Here is a 22,894-nt window from a genome sequence, read left to right on the forward strand (position 1 = left end):
TTTGTGTTTCCTTCATTTATGAGGATGTAAGTTCTTTGACAGCAGATATTATGTTGCTTTTTGTACTAGTAACTCCAGCATTTAATAAAGTCCCTGACACATAGCAGGTGTTTAATAAATTATTTTTCATTCATTCATTCACTACCCAAGAATAATATAAGTAATAGAACAATAAATGTTAACAATAAACAACAATGACAGTAAGTCACATGTATACAGCAATTTATAGCTTACACAGATACCAATTAGTAAAAGTTATCATAAAAAATTATAAGAATTTTTCTTATACTTTCCTAAAGGATATTTTTAGCTAAGATCAGCCACAGAAAGTCTTAAGGAGAGCTTTTCATGTGTGCATTAATGAGGCAAGGGATTGCAATGGAAACCATTATGAACTCAGTTACTATATTCAATGAAGAAAAATATTAACATTAGGGCATTATCTAAATTGGACTTATAAATATGTGAAGAGCATTCCTACTACAGATTTTGCTCTCCAGTGCCATATGGTCAAGTTTAAGTTATTCAAGGAAGGATGATCCAGTTTTTGTATCACCCAGCCTCTGGCTACCCACCATTTGGGGGCTTTACTGCACCAGTGAGCAGCATTGGCAACTCCACCAGAGAGCAAGAGAATGAAGAGGATATGACCTAACTTAGTCATAATTATGATGAAACTCTTTGGAGAGGAAGAGAACTGATACTATTGGCATTCAGAGGACTGAAATAGTAGCTTCTATGAATATATCTAGCCACCATACAAATATCACACAGGAAGCCAATGGCTCACCCTAGGTTCAAAGAAAATATGAAATTATGCTGTAAAGAAGAGGTCTCTTAACAATTAGTTCTCCAAAAATGGTATGGTCTTATTTGTAATGTCTATTATTTTATGAGAAATGAGGAGGGCATTCCAGGCAGACTGGATGGCATAAGCATAGTTGTGACCACTGTCATAAAAATGGTTTCCATCAGGGCATAATGAGAAGATGACATTTATTAAGGCAGAAATTTTGTTTTTGTTTGGGATGTTTGAGATAAGGTTAGAAAAGTAGGGAGGTTGACCTGCAAGCACACTGAATATCAAGCTATATTTCAATTTTATCTTACAGGAAATTGGGAGACATTGAAAACTTATGAGCAAGGAGTACTGACATGTGCAAAGTGATTACTTCTGAAGATTGATCAGGCAACAATTTGCAGGATGGACTGGACAATGGAGAGACCAGGGAAAGGGAGACAGTGAGGAGACTATTCCAATAATCCAGACATGATTTGATTAAGGCCAAGAATAATGTGACAGCAATGGGGACTGAAAAAAATAAGTGTGTCTGCAACAGACAGTATGAGAGAAAGGAGTCAATTACAACTTTATATTAAAGGAAAAGAGATGCTATCTTGGACTGAGTGGAGGAGGAGAGAGAGAGAGTGTGAGAGAGAGCAAGAGAGAATGAGAGAGAGAGAGAGAGAGAGAGAGAGAGAGAGAGAGAGGAGCAGGTTGGGAGGGAAACATGGTGCTCAGTTTTAGACATGTTGTGTTTGAGGTAACAGCAGAACACACAGATGGAGGTGTCCAGAAGGCAATTGGCAATGCAAAGCCAAAAATTAAGAAAGACATAATGACTAAAGATGTACATTTGGAAGTCACCAGTGTAAGGGTGACACATGATAATCTGAAACTGGTTAATATCTCCAAGGGTAATAGTGACCATAGAAGGACACTGAACTTTGAATCACAGAACATGAGTACCAATCTCAGCTCTGTTACTTGCTACCTATGTGATCTTGGGTAAGCCACTTAATCTTACTGGGCCTCAGTTTCCTCATATGTAAAATAAAAGGGTTATACTAAATGAGCTCTAAGTTCCCTTCTAGTTCTAGGCCTATGATCCCAAAATCTTATGAAAAAAAATTGGCACACAGGACAGACCTGTAGGGACACCCATATTTGAGAGACCAAACGAGAAAACTCAAGAGCTCAAGAAGGAACAAGGAGGAACCAAAGATATAGGAAAAGAAACAACACCATGTGCCATCAGAGAAGCAAAGGGAGAAGACAATTTCAGTTATGGAGGTGATGGACAACAACATAATCATTAGGGATAGGTATAGGGCAGCTAGGTGACACAGTGCGTAAAAGACATCTTCATGAGTTCAAATTTGGCTTCAGATACTTATTAGCTGTGTGACCCTGAGCAAGTCACTAAACCCAGTTTGCCTCAGTTTCCTCATCAGTAAAATTATCTAGAGAAGGAAATGGCAAACTACTCCAGTTTCTTTGCCAAGAAAACTCCAAGTGGGGTCATAAAGAGTCAGACCCGACTGAACAAGCAGGAATCAGGATCGAACTTGCGATTTCATTGGTGCAAGAAATCCCAAGGCATCCGTGTAGGTCAGAAACTTCTCTCTAATTTCTATTTCTAGAGATTTGCCTTTTCAAGGGCCCTAATGGGTTAAAAGACTTGCCAAAGATTCGTGGACAGTAGATGTCAGAATCAGGACTTGAACTCTGGTTCTATTCGCTCTACCTGCCACCTCACAGTCATAATAAATACCTTATATTTATATAGCCTTTTCCAGTTGTATATAACCTTAAATACCCTGTTTCATTTGATCCTTATAGAACTATATAATCTCAAAGATGGAAAGAAGCTCAAAAATCAACTGGTTCATCACATGCTGGAATAGAATTTTCCTCTCTAATATCTTTGATAAAGAGTCATCTAGTGTCCTTCTCTTTACCAGTGAGGGGAAACCCAATACCTCCGGAAGCAGCCCATTCTACTCTTAGATAGGTCTAATTGTTAGGAAGTTTTTCCTTAAGTTAAATCTTGACCTGAGCTTCCATCAAAACCTGTAAGATTGGTAATAGAATCTTCCCATATTTGAGATGAGAAAACTGCAGTTCAGAAAAGTTATTTGATTTACTCAAAGTATCACGGGAGGTAAATGGCAAGTCCATTTATCTAATGGATATCTCACTCACCTGTTGAGTCACATCACTACTCCAGTTCAATCTGGAGGCTAACATTTGATTCATTGTCCCCATTCAAAATACTCTTTACTAAAAGGCCTGACAGGAACTTTTAATTAAATAACAACTGGAACAGAATTGTACAGTAAATAACAGGGAAAAGCATTGATTAATCGAAACATGTTTCAGCCCCTACATACAAAACATTTATATATGCCTCCAGTCTCCTATGGTATTATAATATAATCATGACCCACCTTTGATACAAAGCCCTATATTCTTTCCACTTTGCTCTGCTGTGTATTTCTTAGATGCTACAAAGAGATTGGCTTGGTGAAGGAGAATGATGAAGAAAAGGCCAGTAAATTTGTAAATTAGGTGGATCCTGACCCTCAAAGCACTCTGAGTTTTAAAACTACTTCAAAAGAAATAAGTAGGTCCCAGTAACTGCACCATTGTTTTCTTCTAAAATTGATGCAGTCAAGCTCAAAGCACTTTCTTTAATGACTAGATTGGATCCCTGTATCTTTATTTTCTTCATTCCAGCTAAAGATATTCTCCAATCTTACATCTCCCCTCGTACCTACCTACCCTTACCTACTGCCTAGATTAGGGGTGGGGAACCTAGTCTTAAGGTTATATGTGACCTTTTAGATCCTTGGGTACAGCCTTTTGACTGAGTCCAAGTTTTACAGAACAAATCCTTTTATTAAGGGGATTTGTTCTGTAAAGTTTGGATTTAGTCAAAGGGCCACACTTGAGGACCTAGAGGGCCACATGTGGCCTCAAGGCCACAGGTTCCCCACCCCTGCTCTAGACTCTAGCACCAATCTGCCCTCTAGCCAGAATTTAGGTCCAAAGGTTTGTTCTTCAATAGCCTCACTGTAACTTTATACCCCAGTTTGTTAAAATGTCAAGTCTTTCTCTTGTGCCTTTGTATTAGTGTCCTCATCTTGGTTCCCTGTCCGGTACTCCAGTTCAAGCACTGGGATCTGGCTCTGATCCCCTCATTCTCTCAGACTCTAGAGTTTTGTCCCTAATTCTTGTGTCTATATTACAATGCTACACACATGGTAGATATTTAATAACCTACCCAATGGGTCTGTCTGACATTTCATTCTCGGTCATCTTGTACCTGGCAAGAGCCACCATACACTTAAGCCTATTTCTAGCATTGCCCTGGGCTTCACAGTTCTCCAAATGCCACTTTATGAGTTTGTTTTATTATTACATGCTATCCCAAGAGGGTTTGTCAACTCAAACTATGGAAAGCATCAAACACCTATTTAAAATGTAATTATGCCTTACATAGTCAAATATGAAACAGAAAAGAAAATCTGTTTTATAAAAAGATATAAAAGAAATCTGAAGCAAAGAGGAAGCCATATTCCATTTTTGGCATCATAAAGATAAAAGGCAGGAATGTCCCAATATTCTGCCAGTTTTTACTAGACATAGCTATTTAGGAATTGAAGTTAATCATTGGCTTGTTCAGCTTTTCCAGTGAAATATCATGGTAGATTCTCAACATGGCAGAGGATGGGAACAGACTGACCATTGTATTCCAGAGACTACAGTCAATTGAATAACACTGAACCATAGGGAAATTCAATCCACAGAATTTCCACAGCTTCCTGTATAGGAGAGAAGAAGAAACATGCTCTGAAAGCAGACACAGAGTTTTCTATGCTAAGGCAAATATGCAAGGATTTTCTCTACCATCTATCTTTCCTTACTTATTTCTATAACATCAATAAGATAGATGGGAAAAAGGGAAACAGGAAGGAGGGGAAGGAAGGGGGAAAATAGGAGAGGAAGAAAGAGAGGAAAAATGTGGAGAGACTCAGAGAGATGCACACACATGGAGAGGCAGAGAAATAGAGGCAGAGAAAGGCAAAGACAGAGGCTTAAAGAGACATACAGAAAGACAGAGGATAAAGGAGACAGGGGAGAAAGAAAGGAAGGGTAGAGATCTCTATGACTTCAAGTTAAAACAAAAAGTTAAGCTAAGCATGGACACACACATGCACACACACATGTGCACATGCACATACACACACACACAAATGACATGCTATTTAGACCCAAACTCAGTAGTAAAAAGCTATGAAATCATGTGGGGTTTGACTTTTAGAACTGTTCAATTGATGTCATTAAAATAGCAGAATTAGACTTATAATTGTTCCCTTATGAATTCCACTGTCTGCTTGAAAATGAGAGAGCATTCATTTCTGTCCCCTAACCAACTTATTTGGAGGGGAAAATAGATGGGCTAGAAACAGTAAAAACTAAGTTTCAAAATTCATCTGGGAAAAGAGAAGAAAATAAGAGTCAATAATGAATAATGCCCCTGCCAGTCAATATCACCAGCCTGGTTGACATCTTCACTCAGCATAAATCCTTATTTCTCAGTATTTACTTGCTATCCACTGCTTAGGATTCTAACATTTCATTAACATGCAAATGTGTGACATTTATATGGTTTAAGTAGTACTGCATATTTTTAAAAAGTCATCCTCCACCATATCTCCATTTTAGGATCACATTTACTGCCAATGAACCCAAATACTAACTCACGCCATATGGAGACGTAAACAACGCACAGCAAAGGCGGTTGGGTTTTATTCCATCTTATTGTTTTGACATTTTCAATCATTCTCTGTGGCCTCATCAGTGAGGAAGTTGCTGCTTTCACTAGTTATCCAGTGTCACCAAGTTCTTTCTGAGGATGATGAGAAAAATCCTACCATTTACTCCATCAACAAAGAAATAGCCAAGAATATACTGAAGATTTTTTTTTTAAATACGCACTTTAGGGTGATAAAATAGGATGGTGGTGGAGTTAGTGTAAGCAAAAGACTGTGCACCAGAGACCAGGTTCTAGTCTGGGCTTTGTTCCTAGCTCCTGCATTTGTTTAATGAGAAGACTGAACTAATCAATCCATAGATAAACAAACATTTATGAAGTTCCTCACATGTGCCAGGTAGCCTATTGCTCTGGTTTTAATTACCCAAAGATTCCCCCTGAAACAAAGGCCCATCTTTTTTTAATGTCAGTATTTCTCCAGTTATAATATTTAGTGGAGATATAAATACAAAATTAAGATACTACCTAACTTCGAAGGGTTTATGGGAGTGATATAACTTGTTCAGAGAAAAAAAAATCTCACATTTATTAAGATTTGCAAAGACCTTTGCAAATATCTCATTTTATCCTTACAACAATCTTGGGAGGTAGGTGCTATTATTATCCCCATTTTACATATGAGGAAACCAAGGCAGACAGAAGTTATACGACTCTCCCATGGTTCCACAGTTAACGAGTCTGAGGCAGTATTTGAACTCAGGTCTTCCTGATTCCAGGCTTAGTGCTGTAGGCATTGTGCCACCTCCCTCCAAGATTTTATATGCATGCATGCATACATGCATGCATGTAGGTATGCATACACATATGTGTATACTTCTATGTGTACACATACATGCACATATACACACAAAATAAATCCATGGTGATTTTGTCTTCTGGTCAAAAGTGATCTATCTCTCTCAAATTCTACTTAATCATTTTCAACCCATTTCTCACCTTGGGTTTCCTCTCTACTCAGAGGATCAGTATTACCTCTCTCCTAGACTACTGCAACAGAATCCTAATTAGTCTCCTCACCACCAGTGTCTTTCCTCTCCAATCCAACCTTCACACAACTGACAAATTGTTATTCCTAAAACATATATGACCATGTCATTTACCTATTTAAGAATCTCCAGTCATTCCCAACTTCTCTCTAGGATAAAAGAAAAACTTTCGTTTACAATTTGAAGTCCTTCTCAATCTGATGGTAGACTACCATACCGGGCTCATTGCATATTACTTTCCTTCATATATGCAACATTCCAGCTAAAATAGCCCATTTGTTCTTCTGCACATGTGGCATTCAATCTCCCACCTCTGAGTCTTTGCCTAAAATGCATACTCTCCTCTCCTCTGTGTTTTAGAATCTGGAGCTTCTTTTAAGGCTCAGCCACGTCCTTCATGAGAATTATCCTGATCCCTCCAGTTGCTAGTATACTCCTTCTGAGAATTACTTTATATTTTTTTAAAAAATTATTATCTATTTTCATGTTGTTTCCCCCCAAAAAAGATTATTCATTTTTGAGGGCAGTCAGGAGCTATTTCATTTTTTTTAAGGCAATTGGGGTCAAGTGACTTACCCAGGGTCACACAGCTAGTAAGTGTCAAATGTTTGGTCTGAGACTGAATTTGAACTCAGGTCCTCCTCACTTCAGGGCCAGAGCTCTATCCACTGCGCCACCTAGCTGCCCCAAGAGCTATTTCATTTTTGTCTTTGTATGCGCCATCCACATTAGGTACTTCATTATTTATTCAACAAGCATTTAATTAATTATATCACATTCCTTCCATGTTTCTCCGTTAGATCACACAGTTTGGACTCCTAGAAGAGGTGTTACAATGGGTCTCCAGTGTCATAGTGATAATAATAATAACTATTATTATTTATGCAGATTTTGCCTTTTTTAAAGAACTGGTTTATACTTTTTGCATGTAATACTACTTAGGAAGATATTCCTACCACCATTTTAAAAATCACAGGATCTAGAACTAAAAGGGATCTTAGAGGCAATTAAATGCCCTCATTTTGCAAATAAGGAAACTGAGGTCCATGGAAGTTTTCCATGAACTTGCCCAAGATTACACAGGCAGTAGCTATCAGGGGCAGTATTTGAACCAACCTAAAACCTTTGTCCTTTCTATTATATCAAGTCCTCCCATAACCAGAACCCCCCATAAGAAAACTAAAATCCCAAGAAGTTAAGAGATTTCTCCCTCAAGATCACATAGCTAATAGCAGTACTAGAAGACAGCTTTCTTGACCATTTACCAACCAATGAGTATTAAATTATTTCTATATATAAAGGTAAGTGTTGTTATTTCTATATTGACCTGCTCACACTAAGTCTTTTGGAAACAAAATCAAAGGCATGAACACAGCTTCCCAGCTGAGATTAATGAACAATAAGACCAAAGAATAGCTGAAAGCACAGCTCACAAGTGGAAAGTGTACTGGATTTTAATGTTAGAACTGACTCTAACATTTGGAATCTATGTAACCTTGGGAAAGTTGTATCTCTTCTCTGGGCCTCAGTAATCTTACCTGTAAAATGAAAGGATTGGATTTATCTCCTTCTAAAGTCTCTTCCAGAACTAAGATTCTGATCCTTCTCTGAGCATCCAGACTGTTTGTTTTTGTTCCTTCTAATGTGCCTCTGGTCAAAGCAGCTGTGTCAGAAATTGAACTTTTCACCCCCAGTTCAGTTATGGCTTAATACAAGCAAGGTCAGAAAATTAAAGGAGGAAATGAGATGCAACTTGCAAGAAGGTATAAAGGAATACTTTTAAAAATGCCTAAAATATATCAGAAGAAAAGAGAAAATAGAACATGGCCCCTCTATTAGTTATGGAGGGATAAACGGGTAATTGGTGTCACCAAAAAGGCAAAATTAGTTAATACTCACACACACACACACACACACACACACATGCGCACACACACACACACACACACACAAAGCCATCATTTTTACCCAAAGTAAACTGGAAATAAGAATAGGGAATATATATTTTGAGAAGTCAGAAAAACAAGTTAACTAAAGGGAGAATCAAAGGCTTTTAAAATAAATTTGTATAAATTCAGATTTTGCATATCCTGACTAATAAAACTCAAAGTGAATAAATATCCATGTTTCTTGGACACATGCACTTCAAACTAATTGGGAAACTTCCCATAATCTGGCTCTGACCTACTCTTATCTCATATTACTCCCCCTAACATACTTTATGTTTCTGCCATACTGGATTACTAATTGCTCCACCAACTCAACATTCCATTTCCTATCTTTATGCATTTGTCCTAGATCTCCTTATGCCTACCTCTCAGAATCCTTATCTTCACTCATGCTCAGCTTAAATGTCAACTCTTCCCAGAACCATTTGGGCATACTCTGTCCTTCCTAAAATTACCATGCATTTACGTATTTGTATTTAGATTGTACTTCTTCCCACCAGCAGAATGCAAGCTCTGTTTCATTACTGGCTTTGAATCTTCCAGCATAGTGCCTAGCTGTCAGTAGGCATTTAATATTTGTTTAATTGAACTGGATTAAATTTGTACCTATTTGTAAAACCCAGGTGATCCTTGGGATTCAGGTGATCAAAGAGAAACTCCTAAAATAAAAATTAAACCAAGGAAGGATTAAGCACAGAAGGAGAACTATAGATCCATATCATTAATGGATATCAATAAAAAATGAATAAAATCCTGCCAAACAGATAAAAGTAATTCATTCAATAAATCATGACCGAGTTGGAGTTAACAGTAGGGATGAAAGGATGATTCAATAGTAGAAAAAGAGTTAAAATGATTAATCATATTATAAGCAAAAATGTCTAAAATCACATGATTTTCTCAATAGATGTAGAAAAAGTCTTTGACAAAGTGTAACATTCATATATGCTTAAAATCCTATTAAGTATAGGCACAGAGGGAGTATTTTTAATATCAAAAATATTTATCTAAAACCCAGAAGAATCATTATATTCAATAGGGATATGCTAGAAGTTTTCTCAATAAATACAGGAGGAAATCAAGGATGCCTACTTCCCCCACTATTATTTGATGTAGTTCTGGAAAAGATAGCAATAACAGTAAGATGAGAAAGAAATTAAAGGCATAAAGAAGAATGGAACAAATTTCATTTTCTAATGACAAAGTTTTACTTAAAATATCCTAAGGAATCAGCAAAGATACTAATTGAGACAATTAAAATCAATAGCATTTCTATATAATATTAATGATAATAACGATCTAAGCAGCAAAGATAAAAAGGGAAATCCCATTTAAAATAACTAAAAAATGTATAAAATACTTGGCTATTAATTTACCAATCTATATTTGCATAGATTCAATTATAAAATGCTTCTTAAAAAAATAAGTAACAACTTAAATAGCTGGGAGAATATTCAATGCTTATGGCTAGGCTATGCCAGTATAATACAAAATGACAATACTACCAAAATTAGACCACACTTTTAATACTATCCCAGTCAAATTATCAAAATAATACTTTAAAACCTCAATAAAATATTAACAAAAATTATAAGGAAAATAACAGATCTAGAATATCAAGGGAAATTAGGGGAAAAAAGGAGGAAGGGGATACAAATCTCTAAATTATAAACTAGGAGTCATCAAAGCCTTCTGGCATTGCACAAAAATAAAAAGGAAGATAATAGAACAGACTCAACAAGGAAGGCTAAGAAGCAATGGAATTAGAAAACCCAGTCTTCAAAACAGCAAAACACATTAATTCCTTAGGAAAGGAGTCTCTATTTAATTAAAAACTGCTGGGAAAATTGGAAAGCAGTAGAGCAGAAATTAGGCACAGACCAACATCTTACACCATACTCCACAATACATTCTAAATACGTATGAGATCTGAATAATGAAGATTATATTATTTTTTTGAAAGTAGAAGAGGAGACAATATAACTTTCAAAGCTATGGATAGGAGACAAATCCTTAAACAAATGAGAAACAGAGGCAATCACAGAAGGTAAAACAGATAACTTTGATTAGATGAAACCAAAAAACTTCCATGTAAACAAAATTAGTAAACCGGGGATAAGAAAGGAAGAGGTCAAATGGGAAAAAATTTGTATTCTGGACTCCAATAAGGGTTTGGTATTCGAGATATGGCAGTTGTATGTATGTATATGTGTGTATAGGACTTTATAACTCTCTTTTTGTACATATATTTTACTTTTTATTAAATTACCATGAAGTGCACATTGTACCACTCTCCTCTACCTCACTATATGATAAGCTCTAGAAGGAAAGGGGCGTTGTCTTATTCGTATTATTATCTTCCAGTACTCAGCATCATAGCAGATATCCAAGATATGATTTTTGAATTGAATTGAAAAAGCCTGATTCTCTGGAACCTGTGATTCAGGTGATTCAAGTATATTTCTATTTTCAGGAAGAGAGATAATAGTTCTTCCAAGGTCCTTCCAGTCATGGAAGCAATGTAAGGCCAACCTACATTTATTTTCCTTCTGTTCTTGTACCATTCTTTTTTTTTTGCCTATTATCCAGAACGTCGCATTCAAGCTTATACCCTGGGCTTCACCATTCTTTTCCTTAGGATACTGCTCCAATGCAGGGACAACCTCTAACTTACTAGCAAACACCAAGAAAAGAACTAGAGATGCCACTTGGGCCCAGACTGAATACCAGGAAGAAAAATTACCCATCTGTTTTAGGGAAGGAGAGAATTTTATTTTATTTTTCTTTGTTTGTTTGTTTCTATTAATTTATTTTGATTTATCAATAATCACTTTCATATGATTTTGAGTTTAAAATTTTTCTCCCCCTTCCTCCCCACCACCCTCCCCAAAATGGTACACAATCTGATATGGGCTATGCATTTACATTCATATTAAACATATTTTCACATTAGTGATGTTGTAAGTAGAAATTAAAACCAATAGGAGGAACCATCAGAAAGAGGAAACAAAACTCAACAGAAGAGAAAAAAAATAGCAATTCGGCTTCCATAGTTCTTTCTTTGGGTGTGAATAGCATTTTCCATCACAAGGCCTCTGGAGATGTCTTAGATCCTTGTATTGCCAGGAAGGGTTAAGTTTATCAATATTAGTCATTACACAACGTGGCTGTTATTGTGTACAACATTCTCTTGGTTCTGCTCACTTCACTCAGCATCAGACCATACAAGTCTTTCCAGGTTTTTCTGAAGTCAGCCTGTTCATCATTTTTTATAGCACAATAGTATTCCATCACATTCATATACCACAACTTGCTCAGCCATTCCCCAATTAATGGGCATCTTCTCAACTTCCAATTCTTTGCCACCACGAAAAGAGCTGCTATGAATAATTTTGTACATGTAGGTTCTTTACCCATTTGTGTGATCTCTTTGGGATATAGCCCTAGAAGAGCTATTGCTGGGTCAAAGGGTATGCACATTTTTATAGCCCTTTGGGCATCGTTCTAAATTGCTCTCCAAAATGGTTGGATCATTTCACAACTCCACCAGCAATGCATTAGTGTTCCAATTTTCCCACATCTTCTCCAACATTTATCATTTTCCTGTTTTGTCATGTTGGCCATTCTGATAGGTGTGATGTGGTACCTCAGAGTTGTTTTGATTTGCATTTCTCTAATCAATAGTGATTTAGAGCATTTTTGCATATCACTAAGATGGCTTTAATTTCTTCATCTGAGAACTGTCTGTTCATATCCTTTGACCATATATCAATTGGGGAATGGCTTGTATTCTTATAAATTTGACTTCTCTATATATTTTAGAAATGCGGCCCTTTAATAGAGAGACTGGTTGTAAAAGTTCTTTCCCAATTTTCTACCTTCCTTCTAATCTTAGTTGCATTGGCTTTGTTTGTGCAAAAACTTTTCAATTTAATGTAATCAAAATTATCTATTTTGCTTTTTGTAATGTTCTCTATCTCCTGTTTGGTCATGAATTCTTCTGTTCTCCATAGATCTGACAGGTAAACTATTCCTTGCTTTCTCAGTTTGCTTATAGTATCAGCCTTTTTATCTAAATCATGTACCCATTTTGACTTTATTTTGGTATATGGTGTGAGATTTTGCTCTATGCCTAGTTTCTGCCTTGCTCTTTTCCAGTTTTCCCAGCTGTTTTTTGTGAAAATTCTTATCCCAGAAGCTGGAGTTTCTGGGTTTATCAAATAGTAGATTAGTATAGTCACTGACTACTGTGTCTTACATACCTAACCTATTCCACTGATCCACTACCCTATTTCTTAGCCAGTACAAAGTAGTTTTGATGATTGCTGCTTTATAATACAATTTAAGATCTGGAATGGCTAGGCCACCTTCCCCTGCATTTCTTTTCATTAGTTTTCTTGATATTCTGGATCTTTTGTTCTTCCAAATGAATCTTCTTATTATTTTTTCTAACTCTGTAAAATAATTTTCGGTAGTTTGATTGGTATGGCACCAAATAAGTAAATTAGCTTAGGTAGAATTGTCATTTTTATTATATTAGCTCGGCCTATCCATGAGCAACTGATGTTTTTCCAACTATTTAGATCTGACTTTATTTGCATGAAAAGTGTTTTGTAATTGTGTTCATAGAGTTCCTGGGTTTGTTTCAGGAGGTAGACTCCTAAATATTTTATAATGTCTACAGTAAGTTTAAATGGAATTTCTCTTTCTATCTCTTGCTGTTGGGCTTTGTTGGTAATATACAGAAATGCCGATGATTTATGTGGGTTTATTTTATAGCCTGCAACTTTGCTAAAGTTGTTTATTATTTCAAGTAGTTTTTTACTTGATTCCCTGGGATTCTCTGAGTATAACATCATGTCATCTGCAAAGAGTGATAGCTTTGCTTCTTCTTTGCCTATTCTAATGCCTTCAATGTCTTTTTCTTCTCTTATTGCTAAAGCTAACGTTTCCAGTACGATGTTGAATAACAGTGGTGATAATGGACATCTTTGTTTCACCCCCAATCTTATTGGAAATGCTTCTAGCTTGTCCCCATTACATATTATGCTTGCTGAAGGTTTTAGACAGATGGTGTTTATTATTTTAAGGAAGACTCCATTTATACCTATGCTGTCTAGTGTTTTTAATAGGAATGGGTGTTGTATTTTGTCAAAAATTTTTTCTGCATCTATTGAGATGATCACGTGGTTTCTGTTAGTTTTGGTGTTGATATGATGGATTATGCTGATAGTTTTCCTTACATTGAACCATCCCTGCATTCCTGGTCATAGTGTATTATTCGTGTGATAAGTTGTTATAATCTATTTGCTAATATTTTGTTTAAAATTTTTGCACCTATATTTATTAGAGAAATTGGTATATAATTTTCTTTCTCTGTTTTGACTCCTTCTGGTTTAGGTATCATCACCATATTTGTATCATAAAAAGTCTTAACCTATTTTACCAAATAATTTATATAGAATTGTTCTTTAAATGTTTGATAGAATTCGCATGTAAATCCATCTGGCCCTGGAGATTTTTTCCTAGGGAGTTCATCAATGACTTGTTCAATTTCTTTTTCTGAGATGGGGTTATTTAAGTATTTTACTTCCTCTTCTGTTAATCTGGGCAATTTATATTTTTGTAAATATATATCCATTTCACTAAGATTGTCAAATTTGTTGGCATATAGTTGGGCAAAATAATTCCTAATTGTTGTTTTAATTTCCTCTTCCTTGGTGGTAGTTTCACCCTTTTTATTCTTGACACTGGTAATTTGCTTTCTTCTTTCTTTTTTTTAATTAAATTAACCAAAAGTTTATCTATTATATTGGTTTTTTCATAAAACCAGCTCTTAGTTTTATTTATTAGTTCAATAGTTTTCTTAATTTCAATTTTATTAATTTTTCCTTTGGTTTTCAATATTTCTAATTTGGGGTTTAATTAAGGATTTTTCATTTGTTCTTTTTCTAGTTTTTTTAGTTGTATGCCCAATTCATTGATCTCCTCTTTTTCTATTTTATTTATGTAAGCATTTAGAGATACAAAACTTCCCCTAAGAACTGTTTTTGCTGCATCCCATAAGTTTTGGTATGTTGTCTCATTATTATCATTCTCTTGAATGAAATTATTGATTGTTTCTATGATTTGTTCTTTCACCCAGTCATTTTTTAGGATTAGATTATTTAGTTTCCAATTATTTTTAGTCTATCTTTCCATGGCCCTTTATTACATATAATTTTTATTGCATCATGATCTGAAAAGGTTGCATTTAATATTTCCACCTTTCTGCATTGGATTGTGAGGTTTTTATGCCCTAGTACATGGTCAATTTTTGTGTATGTGCCATGTACTGCCAACAAAAAAGTATATTCCTTTCTATCCCCATTCAGTTTTCTCCAGAAGTCTCTCATACCTAACTTTTCTAATGTTCTATTCACCTCCTTAATTTCTTTCTTGTTTATTTTGTGGTTAGATTTATCTAGTTCAGAGAAGGGGAGGTTGAAGTCCCCCACTAGTATAGTTTTGCTGTCTATTTCTTCCTGTAACTCCCTGAACTTCTCCTCTAAGAATCTGGATGCTATACCATTTCATGCATATATGTTTAGTAATGATATTACTTCATTGCCTATGGTGCCTTTTAGCAGGATGTAGTTTCTGTCCTTAACTCTTTTGATAAGATCTGTTTTTGCTTTTGCTTTGTCTGAGATCAGGATTGCTGCCCCTGCTTTTTTTACTTCAGCTGAAGCATAATATATTTTGCTCCAGCCTTTTACCTTTACCCTGTATGTGTCACTCTTTTTCAAATGTGTTTCCTGTAAACAACGTATTGTAGGATTGTGGTTTTTAATCCATTCTGCTATCTGCTTCCGTTTTATGGGAGAGTTCATCCCATTCACATTCACAGTTATGATTGCTATCTGTGTCTTTTTCTCCATCCTTTCTCCCCCTGTTTATGCTTTTCTTTCTCCTTTCTCCTTTCCCCCACTAGTGTTTTGCTTTTGACCACCGCCTCCTTCAGTCCCACCTCCCTTCTATTATCCCTTTCCCTTTTCTTCCCCTTTACCCTTACTGCTTCTTCCCTCCCTTCTATCCCCCCTCCCTTTTCTTTCCCCTTTCCCCTCCCACTACCTATAGAGCAAGTTAGATTTCTATACCTAACTGATTATGTTATTCCCTTCTTTAGCCAAATCTGATGAGAATAAGGTTCAAACAATGCTCATCCCCCTCCCTTCTTTACCTCTGCTCTAATAGGTTTTTGTGTCTTTTCCTGTAATGTAATTTACCCTTGTCTGCCTCCTCCTTTCCTAGTACATTTTCTTAGCTCAGACTAATCCACTTACTTGGATCCATTTAATCCACTTGATTGATTTTTTTTATCATTACATCAAAGTCAACTTATATCCACCCCCTTTATGTATACTCCTTTAACATGGTATAATAACAATACAGTTCTCAAGAGTTACAAGGGTCATCTTCCCTTGTAGGGATGTAAACATTTTGCCCTTATTAACAACACATTGTATCTTTCTGTCCCATTTACCTTTTTATGTCTCTGTTGAATCTTGTACTTGAAGATCAAATTTTTTGTTGAGCTCTGGTCTTTTTATCAGGAACATTTGGAAGTCCCCTATTTTGTTGAATGTCCATCTCCTTCCCTGAAAAATCACGCTCATTTTTTCTGGGTAGTTAATCCTTGGCTGCATTCCAAGCTCCTTTGCCTTACAGAATATCATGTTCCATGCCCTGTGGTCTTTTAATGTATAGGCTGCAAGGTCCTGTGTAATCCTGACTGTGGTTCCATGATATTCAAATTGTTTCTTTCTGGCTGCTTGCAGCAATTTCTCTTTAATCTGGTAATTTTGGAATTTAGCTATTATATCCTTTGGCATTTTCAATTTGGGATCTCTTTCAGGCGGGGAGCAGTGGATTCTTTCCATAGTTATTTTACCTTCAGGTTCTAGGACTTCAGGGCAGTTTTCCTTTATGATTTCCTGAAGGATACTGTTCACGCTCTTTTTTTCATCATGACTTTCAGGTAGGACTATAATTTTTAAATTATCTCTCCTGGATCAATTTTCCAGGTCAGCTGTTTTACCCATGAGGTATTTTACATTTTCATCTATTTTTTCATTTTTTTGTTTCTGTTTGACTGATTCTTGCTCTCTCATAGAGTCATTAGTTTCCATTTGTTCAATTCTAATTTTTAACATACTGTTTTTTTTTTCTGTTAGATTTTGTACTTTCTTCTCCAACTGGTCAATTGTATTTTTAAGGGATTTATTTTCTTCATTGTACTTTTTTTCCAATTGGCCAATTGTGTGTTTTAGGGACTTGTTTTCTTCAGTGTACTTTTTTTCCAATTGGCCAATTGTACTTTTAAAGGACTTCTCTACCTCTCTCATTTGACTTTTAAAATCCTTGTTGAGTTCTTATAAGAAGGCTTTTTGGGCTTCAGACCAGTTCATATTCCCTTTTGATGTTGTAGATGTGGGTTTGATGGCAGTGTTGTCCTCTTCAGAATTTCTGTCTTGATCTTCCCTCTTCTCATAATATGAATCTATTGCATGTTTCTTTTTACTCATGGTGTTTCTTTATTCTCTGGCCTTTAAAGGGATTAAGCTCTCCTGCTGGGGAGCAGAGGGCACTGACCCAAGCTTCTTGTGTTGGGAACCTAGGTCTTGGTTACTGGCTTTGTGTGCTGGGGCCTCTTATGTTGGCAATTGGAGGCTGTAGGGTTCTGGCAGCTTATGTGGCATTGGGCTGGAATCAGCAAGGCTGAGACTTTCAGGTAAATCTAGGTTGCTTGCTTTTCCTTTCCTTTAGCTTTGTTTAGTTCCTTTAAGATAAGTGCTACCAGGTGTTTATCTGCCTAGGGCCACTTGCCATGCTGCCTCCCTTATTTCTGTTGAGGCACTGGTAGACTTCTTTGCTGTAGAATGCTGAGGCACCTGGTGGTTTTCTGAGCTGGTTTCCACCAGTCACCCCACCCTCACTGAGGCACTCGGAGGTACAGCTGTTGGTGTTTGCCTGCTCGACCACCTGGGCTTCGGGATCTCCTCCTGGTTGGCAGTTGGAGGCTGTAGGGTTCTGACAGCTTACCTGGTGTTGGGCTGGAATCAACAAGGCTGAAACCTTTGGCACCTCTAGGTTGCTTTCTTCAGCTCCTTTTAGACGAATGCTGCCGGGTGCTTATCCGCCTGGGGCCCTTTGTAGTGCTGCTTCCCTTATTTTTGCTGAGGCACTGGGAGACCCGTTTACTATAGAATGCCAAGGCACCAGAATCTCCTCCTGGTGTGCTAAAGTGGGTCTTTCCACTAGCTGGCTGGGCGACTCCTGTTTCGTACTGCTCCCCTTCCCCAGGATGACAGGGGCCTTTCCAGTTAATCCCTCTAGCTACCTGGGCTACTGCACTGCTGCACCCCATCTTTCTTCTAGTTCAGCTATTCCAGGGTTTTTTCTGGGCTGATATTTTCTGGGTTTTCAGAGGTTGATAGGGGAGGGTGAGAGCGACTACCTTTTTACTCCGCCATCTTGGCTCCCAGAAGCAGAAGTCCATAAACCTGTGATTTTGCAATGTACCCAGTTATGCTGTTTGTAAAACTTTCTCTAGATGTTTCCATGGCTCATGAGTATTAGCAGAGCAGGTAGATGACAGAAGTAATTCAGGGCCAATGTTTCACAAGAGAAGAGAGCAGTGATACAACAAGGGGCCAAGAGATTCAAGAGCAAAGGACACCATAGAGTTGAAATGGGTAATAATTGGGTTGAGATTGGATAGTGAAAGAAAGCAACATCAGAGGAGGTCTCTAAGAAAGGAGAAGATAAGAACAATTAAAGATGTTCCTTACTCTACCTCCTTTCTTTGCAGTGGCTACCCCTCAGCCCTGGAATGCTTTTTCACCTTCTCCTTCTGACATTCCTGGCATCCTTTCTAAGGAGAGGAAAAATTAAAGGAATCCATGAGGGTGAAGAGTAGATTTAGGAGAAGTGAGGCTTGAGGAAAGGTAGAATGATAAAGAGATTTGCCAGGAGGGTCAGTAGATAATGGCCACCAGGACCTAGGTTAGGAAATTAATTTGTATACCAAGAACCTCAAAGGAGAAGAGCTTGCTGAGTGAAAGTGGTAGAGGAAGAGTCTGGAAGTGTTACGGGGAACAAGCTAGTATTTCAACTCCTCTACCATGACTGGGTTAAGGTATAAGATAAAGCATAGCAGTGCAGCAGAGTAGCCAGGAAAAGTAGTGTTGTCAAGGAGCCAAAAGAGGGAAGGAATGAGAAAGAAAAAGGTATGTTATGAAAAGTTTGTTAATTTTAGAGCCAGAATTCCAGAGAGAACCCTGGACATGTCAGACAGATTTAGAGTGGCTCACAAGGGGAGCAGAGTTGAGGTGGATGAGAAAAAAGGAGCAGAAAGCTGGGGTAAGTGGAAACGATTTGTTCATCGGCAACCAGGGGTTCAGTACCCCTGCAATAGGGAAGATAAAAGGGAGTGGGAGCTTATTAATGGTAACATTTTCTCCCGTCAAATATCCACATCAAAACTTTTCCTCGATATTCATTCCTGGCTAAAATCCAAAGATACAGTTTAGTTACTAAAGTTGAATAAAAATGTAAGTATGAAAAAAATGCAAGTGGGATTCCAAGTTTCAACATGTGAACTCAAGAGTGGGAATAAACAGGAGAAAAACATCTGCCAAATTCATTTTGGCCATATTAGACATTATCTCACTGATCTGAGTCCAACTTACATTTGTTTTCCTTCTGTCCTTCCCTCCCCCACTTCCATCTCATTCCAGAAGGCTATCCAAAACATAGAGAATAGGATTTCCTAGAATTTGCTGGAAATGTCATTTAAGAAATGACCATCTAACTCAAGTATAGCACTGTTTAAATAACAAAAGAAAAACTGAAGAATGGAACATAAAATTCTTTACAGAATCATAAAGAAAAAGAGTTTTTAACCTTAATTCAATACTGCAAAAGAAGTATGGATCAGTGGAAGGAGTACTGCTCTTAGAGTCAGAAGACTTGGTTCAAGCCCCTGTGACACTTACTAGATCTGTGAACCTATTAAACAAGGCAATTATACTCTCTATGCCTCAGTTTTATCATCAATAAAATGAAAGAATGGACTGCATGCCGTGTGAGGACCTGTCTAACTAAGCTTGCATAGTTACATCTCTAGGTTAGGTACCAGGTCACAGGTTTTTTTTTTGGCAGAGTCAAGCCACAAAGACCATCTACTAAGGTAGGGAAGGGCTGAAGCCTGTATTGATGAAAGTGGCAGCACACCTATGAAATTATGGATATTCTGAAACAGAGAAGTATCTGATTTTCAGTCATGTATGCAATCAAGATTTGCCTGTGCCATGTGAATCCATTACTAGCCACTGGGTAAAGGCCGAGTTGAATTCCATATGTGGAAATGAAAGGAAGTGCCACATAGCCTATGGACTCCCCAAAAGAATGCTTGACCATGACAGTATGGAATGAGAGAATCTGAAAACTAAACTTCATCACTCCGGAATATAGCAGATAAGAATTAGGACTAAGAAGAAAAAATCTGGAACTAGAATGAAAGAAATCCATGGAATTTTTTACTCAGATTTAACTAAAAAAATCAGTTCAACTTGCAGCTTTTGACCAACAAAATCAGCTAAATCCACAACACTCTGTATATAATGACAGTATAAATAACAGTAGGCTTTTCATTATATAGTAAGTCAGTTTTTAAGTAGGCTTTTCACATGTTTTCCTCCAAAGTCATGATCTTACATGAGTTGTTATAACTAATATTTGGGCTATTTTGGTTCTAAAACCCTCTTTTAAAGTCCTACTCTGAGGGATCATAGATTTAAAACTAGAGGGGCTTTAGATCTACACTAGACTGACACCTTCATTTTATAGTAGAAGAAAAAGAGGCTCAGAGGGATCCTCAAAGTCCCACAGATAGTAAGTAGCAAAGCCAGTATTAATTACTGAGATACACAGATAATTTACAAACCTCATTTTTACAATAGCTTACTCTCTTTAAAACATTGATCTGTAGAATGGAAAGGTTAATGAATTTGGAGTCAGAAATCATTTTTCAAACCCTAGTTTTCTCCCATGTTATCTATGTGGTCTTGGACAAGTCATTTAATTTTCTCAGGCTTCATTTTCCTTAGCTACAAAATGAGAAGATTGAACTAGAAGACCTTTTGTATAGGCATGTAGAGAATATGGGTGGTTTCCAGGGTACAGAAGCACAGCCTGTGGCAAATATGACCATCATCTTTTTCTCCTTTTCCGCTCAAGAGAAGTCAATGGTAACATCTGCTAAAGAGTGTGTGTGGGAGCACACCCTTCCCATACTCTGTGTCAAGTTGAGTTAACAAATACGTATTAATCCCTTCCTATATGTCAAACACTGTGCTAAGCAATGGAGATACAAGGAAAAAACAAAACCAGTATCTGCCCTCAAGAAGCTCACAATCTAATGGTGCAGAAAACATGTAAAATCAAGAAACATATTGGCCTATGTTTCTAAGATACCTTATGGCTCTACATCTACTAACATACCTCCACCCATGTAAAATAGGTGTCATGAATTTATGTCATGAAATGTCCAAAAGAACAGAAAGAAAATCCAAGGGTTAGTTAGAGTAATGAATACAATGGATAACCAGCCATTTCATAGCAATTTTGTCCTTTTTTCTTTAATAAATTTGTATTTTCCATTCCATAAAGACCTAATATATTTCATTCCAAACTCACCATAGCCAGTGCCATTTGACAGATCTCCTCTCTCATTTGTACTCCTTCATAACATTTTAATATCAAAGATACATTTTCTTCTGGAGAGAGCAATGCAGTAGTTTCTTTCAGTAGATGGATTTTGCCTGTAAACAAAGATCAACTGTTTTAGATCTCTCATGTCAAAGAAAGGCAACTATGAGGTTCTTGCTTTACCACAAAATAAGATACTATTTTATTGAAATACAATTTCAATATTGTATTCAATTATTCAATATTCAATTGTATTCAAATTCAATAGTATTTCGATTACAACTTACCATGCAAAAAGACCGGCATGCTTCATTCATTCAATATAGTTATGATTATAACCATATTATGATTATCAACATATTCAAACTCAACATTATTAGCAACTATGTGGTAAAGTAGAAAGGAAGCTGGACAGAGTCAAGAGACCAAAGGCTTCTGGTCCTGTTTCTCTCAGTGATTGATTCTGTGACTTTGTGGAAATCACTTGATTTCCAGTTGCTTCAGTTTCCTCATGTTGAAAGGCCTGAGGGTTATACTAACTGATCTCTGAGACCCCCTCCAGTCCTAAACTCCTATAATTATTCAATCTGACTCATTTATGATCAGAATCTTTTTAAAAATCATTTCATTTGTATCTCTTTAAAAGAAATTCCAATTTAAATGAAAAATCCAAACTTACAAAATGATAAATTAGAAGAAAATGATTCACTTCATAAAAGAACAGTCCACTGAAGAAATCAGTTCACTGTTGGTTTTCTTGAAATAATAAGCTCCTTAGGTAAAATTAAGATATACATCAATTTATAAGCATTTGGTCTGTATTGTTCTATTGATAAAGATGTAACGTTTTATTTCTACACATCCAATCAATTTACTCCTTTCTCCTTATCAATGTCCTAGCCATCCTTCAAAAGCATTCCATGATTCATTTCTTCCCTGTCATGACTAGTCCATGTTGATTCTTCTCTAACTTTTGGCATTTAACTCTGCTGTTTGTCGAAAAGTAGTATTTCTTTTATAATTGTTGTAAATGACATATGTTACTCTATTATTTAAGCATTTATGATATTGAAGAAAGTCAGAATCAGAGACAGTTGTTCTCTTGACCTAGAGAGATAGGGAATGGGTATTTGAAAAACAAATTTAATGGAAGATAAGCAGGAATGGTAACCTAAGTTGCTGGGAAGTGTTAGCATCCATTGGACTCAGTGTATATCTAATGACTTCAGCTTTGAAAATGAACAAAAACCTTAAGGCTTTGTTCATTCAACAGATATTTATTACATGCTTATATGAATTAAGAGATTCAAAGTTTTAACAAGACAATCCAAGGCTTCATAGAACTTGCACAATTGTTGGGGGATGAGACAAAACACATATAACTAATACATAGTATTTACATGAGAAGCCTGATAGAGGAATACAAAAGAAAACACTATACAAGACCCAAGGGGGAAGGGCGTTACTCATAGAAGATACCCAGGGAAAATTTCATGGGTTTTAAAAGATGGATAGGAATTCAAAAGGCAAGAAAGAGTAAGGACTTTCAGGTATAAGAAGAGAATAAACCAGATTGGGAGAGTGC

General features: G+C 36.6%; 1 long non-coding RNA gene across 4 annotated transcripts in view; it reads right to left on the minus strand.

Moving 5' to 3' along the window:
* The window catches only part of LOC114030236, a 424,548-nt gene that overhangs the window by 81,525 nt on the left and 320,129 nt on the right, over nt 1–22,894 (minus strand). For all 4 annotated transcript variants that reach the window (XR_003567601.1, XR_003567597.1, XR_003567591.1 and 1 more), the window contains one exon: nt 21,298–21,422. This is a non-coding gene — a long non-coding RNA (uncharacterized LOC114030236). The remainder of the gene's footprint in view (nt 1–21,297; nt 21,423–22,894) is intronic.

Source organism: Vombatus ursinus, unplaced genomic scaffold, assembly GCF_900497805.2.
Source record: "Vombatus ursinus unplaced genomic scaffold, bare-nosed wombat genome assembly UNPS02000577.1, whole genome shotgun sequence".
In the NCBI taxonomy this organism is placed as follows: Eukaryota; Metazoa; Chordata; class Mammalia; order Diprotodontia; family Vombatidae; genus Vombatus; species Vombatus ursinus.